At 41.9% G+C, this 17,852-nt stretch overlaps 1 protein-coding gene across 19 annotated transcripts in view; it reads right to left on the bottom strand.

Annotated features, from left to right (window-relative positions):
* Nucleotides 1–17,852, bottom strand: part of SPO11 (SPO11 initiator of meiotic double strand breaks) — a 326,125-nt gene that overhangs the window by 244,336 nt on the left and 63,937 nt on the right. Inside the window, exon 4 of one of the 19 annotated variants that reach the window (XR_011101813.1) lies at nucleotides 443–816. The exons of the other annotated variants lie outside the window; for them this stretch is intronic. The gene's annotated coding sequence lies outside the window, so the exon portion shown is untranslated. Of the gene's footprint in view, nucleotides 1–442; nucleotides 817–17,852 lie in introns of those variants that run through there. 19 annotated transcript variants of the gene reach the window in all.

Here is a 17,852-nt window from a genome sequence, read left to right as displayed (position 1 = left end):
AAATGGTCAGTGGCTAACCCCTCACAAAGCAGATGCACAGCAGCTTTGCTATATTTAGCCATCACTACAGCCAGGCAGAGAGTTAATACCTACCTCACAGGACACGCTGACTTTCCACTAATTGCTAATGGGTTATGAGATCCCAGAATTAACATGAATGTAAAGCCCAGAGCATTAATACGGTACTTCAGAGCATCACTGACTATGATAATCCTCAGAGCCTCAACCTATTCCTCTCTGGTTAAGAATTTCCTTAAGTATGATGACCCTGAAGGGACGGTGAGACATAGGACGCATGAACTTGCTTCCAAAATCAAATGAACACTTACTACCTGGAGTCAGGAACACTCCAAGGAGCTGCAGCTTTTTGTCCTTTCAGTGAAGGCTTTTTAGAAGTCCTTCTGGGGCAATTAAACAAAATGCAAAGGGAAAGACTCCACTATAGCAGCAGGTACTATTGTTTTTATCTCCAAATACCAAAACTCTCAATCCATTCCAATTGCCCGTTACATATACGCAGCAGAAAAATATTAACGACTTTTTAATTGGATTGAGAGTTCATTGTATTTCTGTTCCCACCCAACAATCACACAGAGCTATACTTAGGTTTATTTATCCTACTTCACAAAACACCACTTACATATTATTGTTAACCCACAAATGAACAAATGAAAGACCAGGGAAATACAATGATTAACCCAGAAGTGCTTCAAATGGTGAGACTTTGTTCTGCAGACATCAATGCATGCACGGAGCAGCTGATCAGCTCGAGAGGACAAGAACTGGGAAAGTTAAATTGAGCAATGCCTCAGGATGCTGATGTAAAAAAAAAAAAAAAGTAATCAGCTTCCATTTCACATTCATATAATATACTCTATGCCCTAAAAATCTTACCTGTGCATAAATCTACACAATAAACAGAACAAAAAACTCAGCCAAAGTGAATATCCTCGAAACACCTAGCATGTTGTCAGCCCACATAACTGTGCTGCTTGGAGGAAGGCAGAATTCCAGAGGGTCAGATAACTGGTGCGTGGGCTGCAGATAGTCTCCTGAGTCACAACTTAATTACATGGTACGAGATCAACACTGTACATGTGCAAGGCGAACTTAGCCTGATAGCATCCTGTTTTCCAATACACAGCCCTACCGAAAAAGAAATCAATCCCTGAAGAATTTGCAGAGCTGAAAACAGAGTGAAGCAGCTCAAATGATCCACACTTGCACTTATTATTAGAACTGAGAGAAAGCTGTAAATAAGTCTGTGAATATTCTGTTTCACTGCATTCAAGTTGTTTTCCAACCTGATTCTTCAAGTGAGTTCCTACACATCAATCTCCACAAATACCAGAGCAAAATGTGTGTCACGTAAGACTTTGGTATGTTGTTTGATCAGGACATGGGAAGGGCACGGGTTTTGAGTTAGCTGCATGAAGGTGCATTTTACCTAGAGAGAATGCATTTTAAAACAGTGTTTCAAAGCATTAAAATAAATAAATAAATAAATAAATTCAGGCGCATAATTAGTATTTGCAACAACCTTCCCCCTGCCCATTTTTCCAATCAGGAAAAAGAAGGACATCATAAGACTTGGATATCTATTACAAAGAGCTTAAATTTTAAACATTGGAAAAGCCACAGTGAACTGCTGGCAACCAATCTACTGACAAAGAATGAATCAGGAAATCAGTTCAAATAACGAATACATTGAGAACATCATAATAAAGTCAATTATGATTCATACACAGAAAACAGACACCATTCATTCAGTATCATCCGGTGAATAAATCACTGAATTCCTCCTTATCTGAATATGTTTCTCTAACAAAGCTGGATCTTGTAAGAGCTTTCTAATTTAGCAGCCTATGATGATAGGGAAGAAGGAAAACCTACGTGAAGCGTGCAGAGTCGATCTTTCTAAGGCCCAGGTTTAGCAATGCCTCTTGGCCACCCTACTGCTGGAAACCGACCCAGACCATAACCTAGGTTAGGGCTGCATCCCACCAAGCAGCCCAGCAAACTATGCAGGACACCCTTACAACCAAGAGAGGATTCAGACCTGTGTCAGATACGTATTTTCACCTGAGGTGAAATCCTGGCCACAGTGCGAGAAGTTTTGCATTTGGCTTCAGCAGCCCCAGACTTCTGGTTTGTCTTGTTGGCAGCCATGGGACAGGAGGCAAAAGCACATTTTCCCTGTAGGTGCTCCTTTGTGTTCTCCAACCACTTTCATCCACTGCCGTGTGCTTCAAAATCTTTAGCCAGACAGCTAGTTTGCATATGTTTTTGAGACATTATTTAAACACGTACAAACAAAGAAAAACCTTGAAGCAAAAGAGAAAACACAAAGAAATTAAGGAAAAAGTCTTCAGAAGTCTCATGTAAGCCAGTCAATTGGGTTTTCCCCACAGATTCCCCTACTGCCTTGACTTCCCCAATCCACACACTCCACCAATTCCAACAGTGAATCTATACATTCACAATCAAGTGAAATAACTTATAGACATTAACCGCAAAGCTACATGAGCATAACTGCACACAAGCATATGCTTGTTTTAAAGAGGGAATCTGATCCACCTTGAGAAATGCACACACCGCACTCCGTTAAGCTGCTGGTTGCTTGAATTACTCTGTCCACAACAATGCAGCAATTAACAAAGAAAGAAAGAAAAAAAAAAAAAAGCAGGAAAGGCAAAACAAAACAAACAAACAAAAATCAACATTCAAAGTATTGCAACAGTAAAATAAATCTGGAAATTCTATATGACTGCTAGCGCAGAGATTATGGAGACAGAAAAGGGAAGGACTGGAAAACTGAGATGCTTTCAGTCAGAATTTGAAAGTGCAACAGCGAAGCTGTGAAGCGCGATAAATGTGCCATGATTGCTTAAATATCATCCTTCTTTGCCAAGGATGCTGCCCAGCTAAAAAAAAATCTCAAACTTCACCCTCCAATGAATAACACAGCTAAGGAAATTTTTACAGACTTCTCCACAAAAGTGCAGGGTTTCCTCAGGTCTATCCAGGTAACAGTTTATTTGGGGTTCACATAATAACTGGCAAGTAATAATGGCTTATCTTGTTAATTTTGCTCTTGGGAAAACGGCAAGAGGTGATCAACTTCTGCTCCTGTTTTGTGTGTTTGTTTCTTTCCTATAAAAGATTTTTTTTTCCTTTACAATGAAATGCAGATAAGAAGTTCACCTCAACAAGATAAAGAGTGAGATGGGTGCAATTAACTCTATGGGGTAATTTGTTTTGTACAAGACCCATGACTTCAATAACATAACATCTAAAATGCTTGAGGTATCAAAAAACTGGAAGCAAAACCAATAAGAGTAAGATGAAATGTCAGCAGATGGATTAACATCATCGAGAATGTGCCAGATTCTTAAGGCTATATTAAGCAACATTTTTTTTTCCAAAGCAAATTCTATGATAATTTTAATAACTTTGCTGTGGATCTTCATTTCCTTTTTAACGCTAATTTCCTATTTTCCTGCTGTTCCTCATTACTCCTCCTGCGGGGAGGGGGGCTGTTCCCAAACTAGTGTCAATTTTCCAGTGCCTCAGCTGAGATATGGACTCTACAGTTTTGGTCCAAACTTCTCTGCTGTTAACAAATGCTCGTGACCATAATGCCAATGCTCATCCAGTGCACTTCTGGATGCCGTCCAATTGCTTTATGTCACTCAATATAATCAGTCATGGGTCCAGACTTCCTTGCTGCTGCCTTCTTTATCCATCTGGACGCTTTATCAGGGGAGAAACTTCTCCTGGGATTTTTGGGTGTCAATCTCAGCCCTTCCTGAGCAACAGCTCAAGAACAGGCTGTATAAAACATACCCTGAGTGTGCAGTAGATCTGACATCTTAAGGATACGTACAGCCCATTGCACTTGTGCTGTGTTCGTTAAGCGCAGTGCAGCTGGGATGTCTCCAACACTGGAGCTGTGCAAGTTGACCACACAGCACGTGCGCTGCAGGGCAGGCATCCCACATACTTGATTTGCGTCCTCTGTCTCCAAAGCCCACGAGCATGTGAGAAATCAGCTCCACGTGCTAGGCCAGCCATCGTTTGAGCAAAACTCATGGATGATTTTTAGCAATAATGCTTGTAAGGTTCATAGACCGAGCTTCTCAAATGTGCTCTGACACTAGTTAAAACAGAGCATTAACTCACATTGTTGATAAAATATTAAAAGCTAATCTTAGCATAAAAAAAAAAAAAAGTGTAGTAGTTAAAAGATCCTTCAAAGTTGACCTCCTGCATTTTTTTTTCAAAATTTGCATTTTTTGAAATAAAAAAGTGCAGTTCCCTTCTAGCTGATTTGCTCTGCTTGTCAGCCATCACCTATGCACTATTAGCTGTCCAAGGGTCTGAACACATCCACACCCCCTCAGGGGATGGCTATATATAAAATATGTGAGACTCAATAGACAGCTGATTTAATATGACCTTATCAGCTCATGGCACAGTGTCTCCTACCATTTTTCTCTGACAAAATTGAGGTGCTTTTGGCAGAAGGCAATAGATACACACCATATCATATTTAGCTCCATTCCTAGAAATTTGACAAGACTGATGCAGCCTTTCCTGTCATTTTTCCTCTTAAAACAGGAATTTCAAGAACATCAGAAAAAATGGCACATCACTGCCTAAAAGGCTAGCTTTATTGTTAAGAAAACGATCAAAAATGCCCAGCTTTACTTTCAAGTGGAGGCTCTATGGGGCAATTTGTTTCTTTAAGAACTCTAACCTGTTTTTTGGGGGGTGGTGTTATTTTCCAGAGACCCCAGCTAGACCAGTGCAAGGCAGCAGAGACAACAGGAACTCCTGTGCCTGGGAGGACTCAGCCATTGGTGATAGGAGCTGCAGTCATGTATGGTCCAGCTGCACATGGGAAAGGACCCGCAAAGAGCATTGTACGGGACGTCTGCCCAGCTGGCAGTCAGTGTGCAAACACAAGAACCTTACAGGTCTCTGCTTTCTCTCTTCCAAGAAAAAAAAGGAAGGTGGGAGCCAGCCCTGACACTGCTCTCCTGCTTGTTCACCAGCCCAGCCACCGGTGCCCTGCAGTCTTCTCACCCCCGGTGTTTCGTCTGCCCTCATGGCACACACCGAGCAGGCTGGTAAGTGACTCCGAACATGTGCCATTGCTGCCTGTGGCCTTCCTCACTGCTGTGGTCTGGTTTTTCAATTAATTCCTATTAAACAATCAGCTCCCTTTAGAAACTACTTTTGATTCCGTGTAAGTTTGTTCTAATTAGCACCGAATAACGAAAGTATAACAGTAGCACCTATTCTACCAACATTTTTAACAAGCTGTCAGAGAAGGAACAGTGTGAATAACAGCTGAGTTTAATATGCTACTTTGTCTTTTTTTTATTATTGTTATTTGCATTGAGTTGCTTTGAATATCTCTGGGTGACCAAAGAAACTAATTTTGAGGTCAACTGAATAGTTACAAAAATTCTCATAGTTCTTTGACACAAAGAGCTCAGTCTCAATAAAAAATAAGCTCATGAAGAAATCTCCTCAAATGACTCAAGGATGTGTCATCTGACACGTTTATTGCTCAGGTTCCCTGCCAAAGCACTTCAGTATATAGATATCTCAGCTGTGAAACAACCTTTATTTCTACGCATTTCAATTCTTCAGATTTTTCCAGGAGAATTTTAATGGAAATCTCTTCTAACATCAAAATAACGGGCATTATTGGTTATCTCAGGGGTTTTTCCTTTATCAGAGATTTGATCTACAGAAGATAAAAGTGGCATCTTCCTTCCAGCACTGGTGAAAAAGCATCCCAGGTCTGAGAACCTGGGAGTGTGTGGCCTCTTCTCGCTGAGTTCCTGCAAGCTCTTGTAGACTCCAACAGGAGCCAAGAGCATTCACGAGGGTGAAAGAAGCATTTGCAGTTAATCTTTCAAGCTACCCATAACTAAAGAAGTGCTGTACTATAGAAATGGGAGATAAACTAATGGACTTCTCCTAGCCATAAATGATGTCAGCTCTGCTTCAGGATGTTCCTGATCCTCAAATCACCAGAGACTGGGAAAGGATCACCGAATGCTTGTGTCATTTCTGTAAACCTTCCTGCATAGCCACATGTCCGTGCTGAACGAGAACAACAAGCCATTCTTCAGCTCCAAAGGTGCCTCACGCTACCTGCACACAGCTGTGCTCTCTATCCATGAAGAGCGACAGAATGTGACCAGCCTCGATGGGACAGCTCCAGGTGAGCACACCGCAGATGTCTCCTCAGACTGGGTTGAACAACCTTCAGCTGTTACAAACAGGAGGAATTCCCTTGAAGTCACAGGAGTTTGTCCAAGTTCCACCACCTGAGAACGCTGCCTACTGTTCGAGCCCGATTCACCTACCCACATTTACATAGAAAACAGGTTTAGGGAAGGAGAGATTGACAACATCGTTCCCGATACTCTATCTGTGGGCTGGACAGCAATTTATCTTGTCTCTGATCAAACCTACCAGCTATGAGCAAAGTTTCACAACTGCAGGAGGCTTTGTGTTGCAACTTCCACAAAAAAATGTGGCATCGTGCATTACGGCTTAACAGATCTGTATGCATCGAACATGTCTTGTAGGCTAAGAGAACTTTGTTATAGGATTTTTGTTGTTGTTGCTGTTGAATTGAAGAGATGTAGCTCCAGTCTTTGAAGTTTAAGACTAGTTGTAAATTCCTTGAAGTCAGCCCTATTTCCTTTTATATTAGCATGTTAACAAGCTTTGGAAGACTGACAGACCTTACAGGAAGACACAGCTGGGTGCTCCTCTAGTCTGGGCTTAATGAAAACCAGAACATGAAGGCTGAACTCTGTGGCTTGTCTGCTGTTTACAGACTCGGCAGGAAGAATCCACTGCCCCAGTGATGAAGGCATAATGTCCTCATCAAATACTGATACTTTCTGTACTACCAAGGAAAACAGTTGGGATTAATTAAGAAAGGAAATGCCACAATATTTTAAATTACTTCTGTAGTTTAAACCTTTGTACCAGATGAAGTCCAACAATAAAAAAAAAAAAAAAGAGAGAAAAGAAAAAAAAAAAGAAAAACAAAACAAAACAAAAAAGCCAACAAGATGAAACAAAAAAACCCTGTGAAATTATGTGGAAGATGGGATTTTACAAATGGGGACTGATTAAAGGGTGAAGGCCTAACTCTGAATGTGATCCAGATTCAGACTAAGATCACCTTTCAGCTCCTCCAGCGTGGAGGAGCCCAAGTTACCGTGGGCTCAGGCGAAAATGTGAAGGATGGGGAAGAACAGAACACTGTGCCCCCAGATTCTAAGTCAGCAACCAGAGTGAGTGCAGCCCCAGAAATACACTGGAAACCAGTGTTTATCAGGATGACTGATTTCAGGGGCTGTCTATCTCCCACAGACGGTGTTCTCATAGAACATCCCCTGAAGTGAAAATTTCATACCCTACCTCCAGAGAACTGAGCCCGCAGCAAAGCAGGACAGGCAAAGGCTGCTTTGCCCACTGCTTTCATCCTCTGGCCTTGGGCAGTTCAGGCACCAGCGGTGCTTTAACACCTCTTCACGTTGAGCAAACCCATCAGCACCAGGCTCAGCAGGGCCATTAGCTGTGCATCACCTCCAGTTAGCCCAGGGCTCTCTCTACCACGCTGGCCTTGTACCTCTGTCACTATTTAATGTCTGTGGGATTGTAACGCAAGCATTCAGGAATCAGCTCTGTGTTCTTCTTCTGCAGCACTAGTGCTGCAAGCATCCTCCCCTCACTGGGAGCCCTTTGCACTGCTCCAGCCCTGTTACACCACACAAGCAAAGAAGCAGGTTTTCCACCCATTTCTGCCTGCCTGAGCCCTGACGGTTGGAAAACAAGTTTTAGAGAGCTGAGAGGGAGGAGGTCAAGCCCTGATGCTGCATTCCGGAGCTCTCCTATCTCTGGAGAACATCTAGGAATACTGTCTCAACCCTGAATTTTAATAGCAGATTTTACTATGGCATCTATTTACATACACTTTTTTTATTTAGTGAAATATATGCTCCAACATACCTGCAGTACGTGCCTAATTTCCACTTGTATAAAAGAAAAACATGCATGTAAGTCAAATAACTGCAGGCACAACTGGCCAATTCTAGTCAATGACATACACAGTTTCTATGACAGATGCATTTTTTCCACCTAGTTTCTTTCTACAATGCTCATGGAAAGCCTGTATTAAAGTGTTTGGAAAGAGAACATTTACAGACTCATTTTTTTAAAGGCACTTTTGCATTACTATTTTACATTCAATGTGGTTATCAAAAGCCAAGACAAGGCTAGTTTATTGGAATACAGATTTTAAGTTAATTAGGTAAAGCTTTGTTTTTTCTGTTATTGTGGCAACACCAAAAATCATAAATATTAACACAGATAACCTATAAATACCATCCAATCACAACAGCCACATGTTGCACTTTCACACGTGCTTAGAGCATTTTGTTGCATGCCAGATTTCCACACGCACCTGGTTATGCAACCAAAATACCCAGCCAGAAACATAAATAATGCCAAGTCTGAACCTCATTTCAACCACATCACTGAACATGAAAAGTGTAAGTTACGAATCTGTTTTGATAAACACTTCAATAAATCATTTCTTGTGCAATGAAGAAAGTTCTTGTGACTGCAACAGAAGGTAAGGGTGCACTTGGGCAGTCCATACAAGAGCATATTTTGCAATTTTTATGGCTCATGGACAATAAGGTTGTGCAGGAGCTCGATGGAAAGCAGAGTCAGTTGTATTGTTCTGTGTTTTCTTAAAGCTTAGTGGTATTGGCATTATGTTTTTGTGCTTTTTTGTTTGTTTGTTTTGTTTTACTTTCCCTTTTGAAAGCTGTTTAGCTGTAACTTTTCTACAGGTGCTGTTAAGTTTCTGCACAGCCATGCTGACCTGCTGAGATCTGAGCTGCTCCTCAGCCTTTGTCCAGGAATTGGAACTGTCCTTGCCAGCCTGAGCATACACAGCGGTGACAAAGCCACAGAGACAGCAACAAGCAAGGTATCTTGCTTGCAGATTTCCTCTCTTTTGCTTTCGATTCATATTCTTTGTTTGTGAAATGAAAGTAGCATAAACATGGTGTTACTCCTTAGGAAAGGCAGCCAGCCCAGTCCTGCCAGGAGTTGCTGAGGATGAGCTGGCAGCTGACTGGTGACACACTGGGTCTAGCTTTGTTGCATTCAGAAATAGGAGAAAAAATAAAAATAAAATAAAATAAAATAAAAAGAATAAAAACAAATCCAGTGTGGGACAGAGACAGCAAGATACCACAGATCAGAACCATAAGCAATTACTTGATGCAACGAAATCAGAATCCTTTACAAGGTGCATGAAAACTGGTGATTTCAGCAGAAGCAACAATGGTTTCACAGCCAAGGGGATTTTAGCTGAAGATTTCAAAATGCAGGTGTAAGACATTCAGAAAGGCCGCCTCTAATTGCATTATAGACCAGAGAGTCTTTGCATAGCTGAGCTTGCCTCACCTCTGCTGGACTAACTCCGTGTGATTTCTCAATAGACTATGGGACAGAACATGTCAGTTTAAAAAACAAAACACAACAATAATCTAGGATCAGGAGAGAAACCAAAACTTTCAGGTTTATAAATGGAAAAAATAAATAAATGCATAAAACCCTTTATGTGCCTTACAATTTACTCTTATGGGTCGATTGATGATAACAGCATCCAGATTAAGAATCTTTCTCCGACTTTACTAATGTATCCTGTGACCCTCACCTAGCTGGTGTAGCCAGGCTGCAGAAGTTCATAAAATGCTTTATTAGTGCTTATTCATCTGGGATAGCAGTGTCCCATCTACCCTGAAATATTACTATGGATCTTTATTTCCTCCACAGCTTACTTCCCAATCACATTTGGGAGTAATCTTATTAAGAAAAAGAAATATATGTAATTTCATCAAATAGGCTCAATTAGTGGAATTATCTTCCTGCTGCATGAGAATTCATAAAATAGGAACTGGTTTATAAATAATGAAAAGAAAGTTTTGACTAATATAGATTGAATGTGCTCCTCTCACAATCTCCATATAACATCCATAATGTCAAGCCCTTAAGTGATTTTGCTGATTATGAACAGCATCCTGACATGCAAACACACAATTTAGCCTGAAGACATTTGCAATTAATTAATTAATCCTAACAGAAATTATCAAAATTCATTCACTGGGCATTGCACAGCCAGCAGCAAGCAGGAAGAGACTTCTTAAACCATGGCAGAGTAGAATTCTTCAAGCAGAAATAAAGCCTGATGTGGAAAACAAAATGTAAATTTTCAAACAAAGAAAAGCATCCTGTTAAAGCATGGATGCACAATGAGTCACCCAAGGGCTGCACGAAGTCCTCCAAGACCTACTTCAATGCCCATCACACTTCCCTCAAGGCTTTGTGAGCTATGTCTGACCTCAGACATGGATAACTGAAATAGCTTAAAACAGTAATATCAACTTGAGAAATAAGCAAACACACATCAGAATAGTAGAGGCGGTATCCCAGATGTTTGGCATGCTTTTTCTCCTAAATGGGCAATAATTATGTGTTCCTCCTACAAGATAAATGAATAGAAATGGTATCTCATTTATGGGGTTTATTTGCTGAATAAATTTTTAATTTGGAGGTACCTTAAAAAAAATATATATATATACAAAGCTTTAGGAGACGTGCAGAAGGTGTTTACATTACAAGCACTCATTGCCCCAGCTATAGCATAGCTCCAGCCCCTGTGAGACAAGCTGTGACTGGTTACGTAGTCTAGTGTGTGCCTGACATTTCTGCTGGACTTCACCTGCTCAAGTAATCTTTTGCTTACGGTACGTTGGCTGGGAGAATAAGAGATCAATGAATGGTGAGCTGGGGGAACAAGGAAATCCTGCTGAAAATACAAGCAAAGACAGCTGCTGGCCAACAAGACTGTGCATTAACTTTCAACCCCATGTTACAGCCCGTGCAGAAAGTAAAACCGGCTCTGATATTGAGCTCTAGAGGAGCATTAGAAACAGGACCCCACTGCAGCCCATAATATGCCTCTGAAAGAAACAAATTAAACTGATTCCTGTTGTGCCTTCAGCTCCTTTGTAGATGGTTGGGAACTGCTATGTTAAGAGATCTGGGTGAGAGCGAAAGAGTAAATTCAAGAACAACCTTAAAAGCAAGCTGCTGGCATGTAGGGCCTCAACAGCACTGGACCAACTCAGTGCAGTTTCTGACTGGCTAGTTGAAAATTAACCTTCCATAAGGCAAAATATCTAAGTTAAATAAAATAATAACCTAGGATCAGGACAAAAAGCCAAAATATTAACAGCAACAAAACTTGAGAGTTGGGTATATTCCAGAGCAAAGTTTTAATTTAGTCATTCAGAATATTTTGTTTCAATGGAGTCAGAATCTCTCATTTGTATGTTGTCTGTTTTACCTTATTTTTAAATATAAATTATGTTTCTAAGGAAAAATCTGAAATTAAAAATGCTGTTTTTTTTTTTTTCTCTACATAAAATTTCACAAAATCCTCACAATTTCGTAAGAAAACAAGGTTGTTTGGATCATATCAAAGTTTTGTTAAAATCATGCTTTCTGGCGAAAAAGTCTTTTGACAAAATCTTCCTTTGTCCAGCTGGGATTCCTTTGTTGCCTGCCAAATCCACAGTCAGGTATCCTCATTTTCATTTTCTTTCTAATTATTTCTTTTCTCCTTTCAGAAGTTTCTATTTTTTTCCTATTTTTGCTTGCTGGCAGGAATGTCACTGCAAGCATTTGGGATGGCTCTGAGCCACCTCGAAGAGCATCCCCTTTGCTGGGCCAACCTGTCCTCTCTGGACCACACTGCTCTTTCCTCCCTGCAGATGCTTTATTGGGAATTATACATCTTCCTAGTCCAATTCCCAAATTCCGTTGCTGCCGGAGGGGTACGAATGTGGCAATTATAAGTCATGTCCCTCCAGGCAAATTTCCCATGTGCAAAATTTCTGGATACTTGGCAGCTTCCCTCACCCATGCACAGCCCAAGAACACGGGGTGAGGGATGGCAGTGCCTGGCCTGAAATGCAGCAGACTTCAGTGTATTTGCAATACAGCACATGCACACAGAGGAAGGGAACACGAATACTAATAATCTGACCTAATCCAACATATATCCCTCCTTTCCTCTTGGAACCATTCCCCCTACCAGCCGTTAGCCTACTTGAATTTACCACTGAAGGTCCATCACAGCAACATATGCTCCATCTGAGACTTTTTGCTTAATGACCAGAGAACATTAAATCCATCTCTGCAGAGAGACTTCAGTACTTCGTTTGCATCTGTAACAAGTTTTCTTCTGAAAACTTTGCATAGCATCTAGCTCATCATATTTAATTCATAGAGAATATTTCATTAACAGCTTGCTCACTGGAGTACCCATCTCCTTCCAAATGTGCAGGAGCTAACACAAGATTATCAATGTTCAAAACCACTTCTACACAGGCTCTTTGAACAAACCCCATTCCATCACAGATAAAATACTTTGTTTTATTTTGTCTCCCAGTAATCATTTTGAGAAGCTTCTCTTAAGCATATTTTACAGGTCTTAGCCAGTTTATTGAACTGATTAAGAAAAACTAAAATAATAACATCTTGGTCACATTACTTGTATACTATAGAGCTTTACATTTTAAGTTAATTCCTAGTGGTTAAGACTTCCTCTGCATCTCACACGGCACTTTCCCAGTTGCCTAAATTACTTTTCAAACAGAATGTATATAAGAGGGAAGGCTGATTGGACAAGTGAGCACAGCAAAAGGAGTAATTTGCTGAGTTTTGTTTATTCTGGATGTTGAGAACCCTTTGTAAAAATTAAAGGGAGGAGGTTTAACCCCTGAGCCTGCTGGGCACATCCACACTTCCTGCTCTGTTTGCTAACGAAACACAAACCAGTTATTTGTTTGCATTTTTATTTCTTCTAAATACATTTATGTTTAGGACAGAAGAATCTAAATAAGTGTGAGATACAAAATACATGGATGGCATAAATCTGTCCCCAGCAGCTCCTCAGAAATGCACACTGATAACATAATGCTGCCACCTACAAAATCCAGACCTTGGTTTGCAAGCGTCCATCACAAACAGGCATTAATTAGCATTAAGTGGACTTTCACACTGAGCAGATGAGAAAGACTCTGCAGCTCCCCGTGCTTCTATTAGGGTGACTTGGATAAGACACCTCCTTTTAAAGGAAAGCCTGAGAGGGTTTAATTCCTCCAGCTCAGTTCTGAAAAGGGGGAGATTTTCCTTTGCTTTTCTTCTTTTAAAAATCATCTTTCATCTTCTCCTTATTTGGTGGGTACCACAGAGGTATCTGTTGGATGAAAAACTTTGCCATGCAGCAGTCCAAAACTGTGACTAGCCAGTGACTTAACCACGTACTAAAACCATGCACCTCTGAGGACAGAAAATGCCCATCATTTCCCAAAGCCCTTTTTTCCCCGCTCTAGTGTCAACTCCCTTACCTCTGCAATATTCCAGATGCTTCAAAACTGAGATCTGACTGTGTACATGACAAAATAAACAAAACACAGCAAAAAAAAAAAAAATAGCCTAAAAAAAGTCTGGTTGTATACCCCCAGTCCAGAGCTTCCCTACCCCCAGACCCACTGCCCATCTTCACTGTGGTCTTGTTATGAGCAGAGAATATTTCCCTGATACGAACAAATATTTATTATTCCAAAGCAAGTATCAAAGGCCAAATTCTGATTGGGCACAACCCCGCATGGGTATCTGTAACTACGTAAACCATAAAGGAATGACAACCTCTAAAAACCTGCATATGCACCAAAGAAGCAACAGCAAGACAATGAGCGCACGTGTTGAAAGCTGTACACTTTCCTTTTTTGCACTTAGTGTCACAGAGAAAACATTGCTTCTCCTGGAGCCCCAAGAAAGGGGGTACTGAAAGATCATGCTTAAGTATAGCGACAATTTTCATGTAGCAGCTTCTATGAAAAGGGGTTCCACTCCTTTCCCCATGTGAACGCCAGCCATCCTGCAATGAATCAATTCTGTGATTTCCAAAATCAAAACAAGAGGCACAATTCAGGACCAAGAAAGGCTGTAATTTACCTTCCCAATTCAGTAGCTAGAGGCTTCAAAGAGAAAGTACAGCTGAGAAGAAAGAAAAACATAGCGGAACAAATTATCTACCTAAATGATGTAAAGGGACTGGAATCTGGCCACAACTGCTAGATTTAGAATTCTTACAGTATACAGGAAAGTGTAAAATCTGGTGTGACATGTTCGGTAAACTAAAGGCACAGGACTCCCTTTCCACCCCCAAAATGTAGACGTCTTTACAGAGGATGTATGAGTCAGAGCAGGCAAAGGAAGAGAACCAGAGGTCTGCTATTCCAATTTGGCATGTCTATATAATTTATTTAAGACCATAACCAATTTAGGACAGCCACAGATAGTTACACAGGGCTATCAGGCCACCCATTAATTTTAAGATACTCCTCTTATCTGTTGAAATCTGTTTTAAGTCCACTCGTTTGTATTTGAATAAAATGCTCCTTTTAGAATGACATTCTCTTGACCAAGATGAGAAGCAATCATTTCACTTAGTTGTTTTTTGTTTTGTTTTGTTTTGTTTTTCCTTCAAGGCTAAAAGCCCTTTTACTGAAAGCTTAACTCCTAGGGTGAATTTGTCTGACTTCACTTCCAGTTGTTGGTGCTTCCTATGTCTTTCTTCACTAGATTAGAAACATGTATTCCGTGCCTTGCCCTGGGAGGTACACATACGTTGTAACCAGGTCACCTCTCTTTTTGAGAATTTAAACAGATTTGTTCCTTTTTATGGGATGCATGCAAGCACTGCACGTCCCTACTGTACCATTATTTTACTCAACTTGTCACACCAGATTTTACACTTCCTTCTAAACTATGAAGAAGAATTTTTTGTTTGTCGTTTTTCCCCTTTGATGGATCTGGACCATCATCTAACTGCGCAGCCAAGTCCCCGCCTCCTGCTCGGAGCAATCTCAGCTCCTGGAGACCTGGCAATGCCCCTAACGCATTGCCCAGGGCACCTGGATTTCCCAAGCCTGTGACAAATGCTGGTCACTTGTTTTTCTTGGCTGTATCTCTGTGAACAGCAAGCACCTGGTACTGCCTGCCGTCTCCTTGCTATGTTGTATTTCAGAGGAGGTGCTGTGCGAGGCTGTGCTCTGTTTCTTTTCCTCAAACCACCTGCTACACCTGCCTCTAACTGCCTTTAGCACACAGAGCCTTTATTTGTATTATGTCACCCCTCTGGTATGTGCCTTCCTCTTCACGAGCACTTGATATCATCACCAACAATTGCATGCTTGCGATGGCAGCGCAAGGAGCGTCGGTCACCAGCAGCATGCTCCTTCCTACCTCAAGGCATGGAAAGCTGGTGGGTGGTTTAAAGAGCTAGGGAAGGAAATAATGCTGGGAGCATTGCTCCGTCTCAGTTCCTGTCCTGAAGGCATTCTATTATTCACAGAGCGGCAGCAAATAAATCAGGAAAACTGAGCAATAACCTCCTACCTCAAATAGACTCCTTTTCTCCTCTGGTATAATTAGCATGCCCAGTTTTATGGCTGAAAGGGGACAGGTATGGGCTGAATATCCTAAACAATAACAGAGTTGAAATGAACAGAGCATCACAGTGAATTGGGAGTGATGAGAGAGGAAAAGACTGCAGGAGAAGGGACAAAAACAGCCTGATGTGGATCAGGGCCTGCAGAAGGCCTTTAGCTATGGAGACACCGACCCCAAAAGCCACCCTGGCCTGCAGTGTAAGGCTGCCCTAGGAGCCAGTGCGGGGACAGGCTCTCTCCACCAGCCCTGAGGTGCACGTAGCACACACCTGCACGCACACACACGCCATTTCGAGGTGTGAGTGGCACAGAGCAGTGAGTGACCTGCCCGGGCATGGCCGTGGCTGTGGCTCCCAGCCCCTACTGCCAGCAGCCTGCCCCGGCACAGCCACACCAACATGTAGAGCCCACGCAGGCCTTGGCGTGTCCCCGGGGACGCCCGGCCCTGAGTCACTGCCTGGCTGCGGGTGCCCACGGAGCTCCCCGGGGTGGCTTTGAGGAGAGGCCTTCAGTGACAGGGACAGGGCAAAGCGCCTACAGGGGGTTTTGAAGGGCTCCTGCAGCCCCCAGCACAGGGCTGGGGCACCGCAGAGATGCAGGCGCAGGTCGGGAGAATCAGAGTTGGGGTGATGGCGGGGCTGGCAGGTCTTGTGTCCTCCCAAGTCACGCTGCAGCTGAGCACAGGCACCCTGTGACAGGAGTGGCTGCAAAAAGCCAGCCTCTGCTTCTCTACCGCTGCTGCAGGGGGTGTTCAGCAGCACTGCACTGGCACACAGCACCTTCACAGAAGCAGTTCTCACTAACGTGGGGGTAAACCTCCGATCTCAGCTCAAGTATCCACACCCTACGAACAAAGCACGTTGGAAACTGCATTAGCTTACACGAGGGCTTCCACAGAAATATTTTTCTTTGCCTTTTCCTCTTTTAAAATCTGCTCCGATGGTTTTCATTTCTTGCAAAGTGGTAAAGCTTTGGTGATCATCTCTAGGACAGACACACACTATGCAAGTTCTCACAAATGTGAGAGCATAATTGACGGGAAAGTACTACCTAATTACTGAACTGAGGAGTATTTGAATAAAGGTGATTTTACTGTGACTTCTTCCCTCAGGGAACTACAGTAAGACTCCTCAAGTAACTTTCATTTGTCATTGAAAATGTGTTATTCACATCATTTTCCAAAGTATTTCTCAGATTTTTCTGTTTCAGAATAGTGGCAACTTTAACACACCAATAAATCTTAACACAAGGCAGTGTTTCCAACATAATTGTAATAGCTGTAGGCTAGATTACAGGTGTCCTTTTAGACACTAACTTGTTGTAGTTACATCTTGCTGCATCAATTGTGTGGCTATTGTAAACTTTATATTATGCAAGGTGTGTAATTACACAGCATTTTCAAACTCCCATCACAACTGCACACCTGGCCTGCTTCTAACAAGCACATTCCTTCTCAAAATGACTACGTAATTAGAAAATTCCACTTCTCGGACACAGCACTGCACTTAGCACATGTATATTTTACTGAGAAATGCGCTACCATTTCTCTTACAGGGTCACTAGACACGCTGTGAGCTGTTCATTGTTTTTAATCCTAACATGACCTTTATACTAAATACAAAAAACAACCTCGAGACTGAAAAGCATGGCATGATGTCATGAGCACAGAGAATGATTTCAATGAACCCAGCGCTGTTTGATCAGGGACCAGTCCTCCCAAGGTGCTGAGTCCTCATTTCCTGCAGGTCCCGAACTGTAGTTTGTAGTGCCCGAAAACCAGTTGTCCCAATTAAAACTGGAAAATGAGGCATTTAAAATCTTCAGCCACTTAGAGAACTTATTTTGAGAGATTCCAACACAAGATGCTTTGTCACACTTGTGCGTTTTTTATAGAAAAAGCTCCAAAACTGTTTTCATTCACTCACATGCACACACACAAAAAGCATTGATTGCCAGAAGAGCAGACCAATAGAAACACTAATGATTTTTAAACACTAATTTACTCAATGGGGATTGCTTGTAGATGTGTGTAAGCAGGATCTCTGCAGTGTCCCCTCCCCGCCTGAGCGAACGGGGATATATAACGGTGAATACTTAACTAGTACTTGCTGCAAACAACGGGGAACACACTCCAGTTCCTTCTTTGCTAGAAGGGAAAGGACTAGGAAATGCAGGGAAACTTGCAGGAAGGTTTCAGGATTGGGAACTGTT

The sequence above is a fragment of the Anas acuta genome, chromosome 16 (genome assembly GCF_963932015.1).
Source record: "Anas acuta chromosome 16, bAnaAcu1.1, whole genome shotgun sequence".
Lineage (NCBI taxonomy): Eukaryota > Metazoa > Chordata > Aves > Anseriformes > Anatidae > Anas > Anas acuta.
The sequence above is the reverse complement of the archived record's forward strand: the minus strand, read 5'-3'. Positions and strand labels throughout refer to the sequence as shown.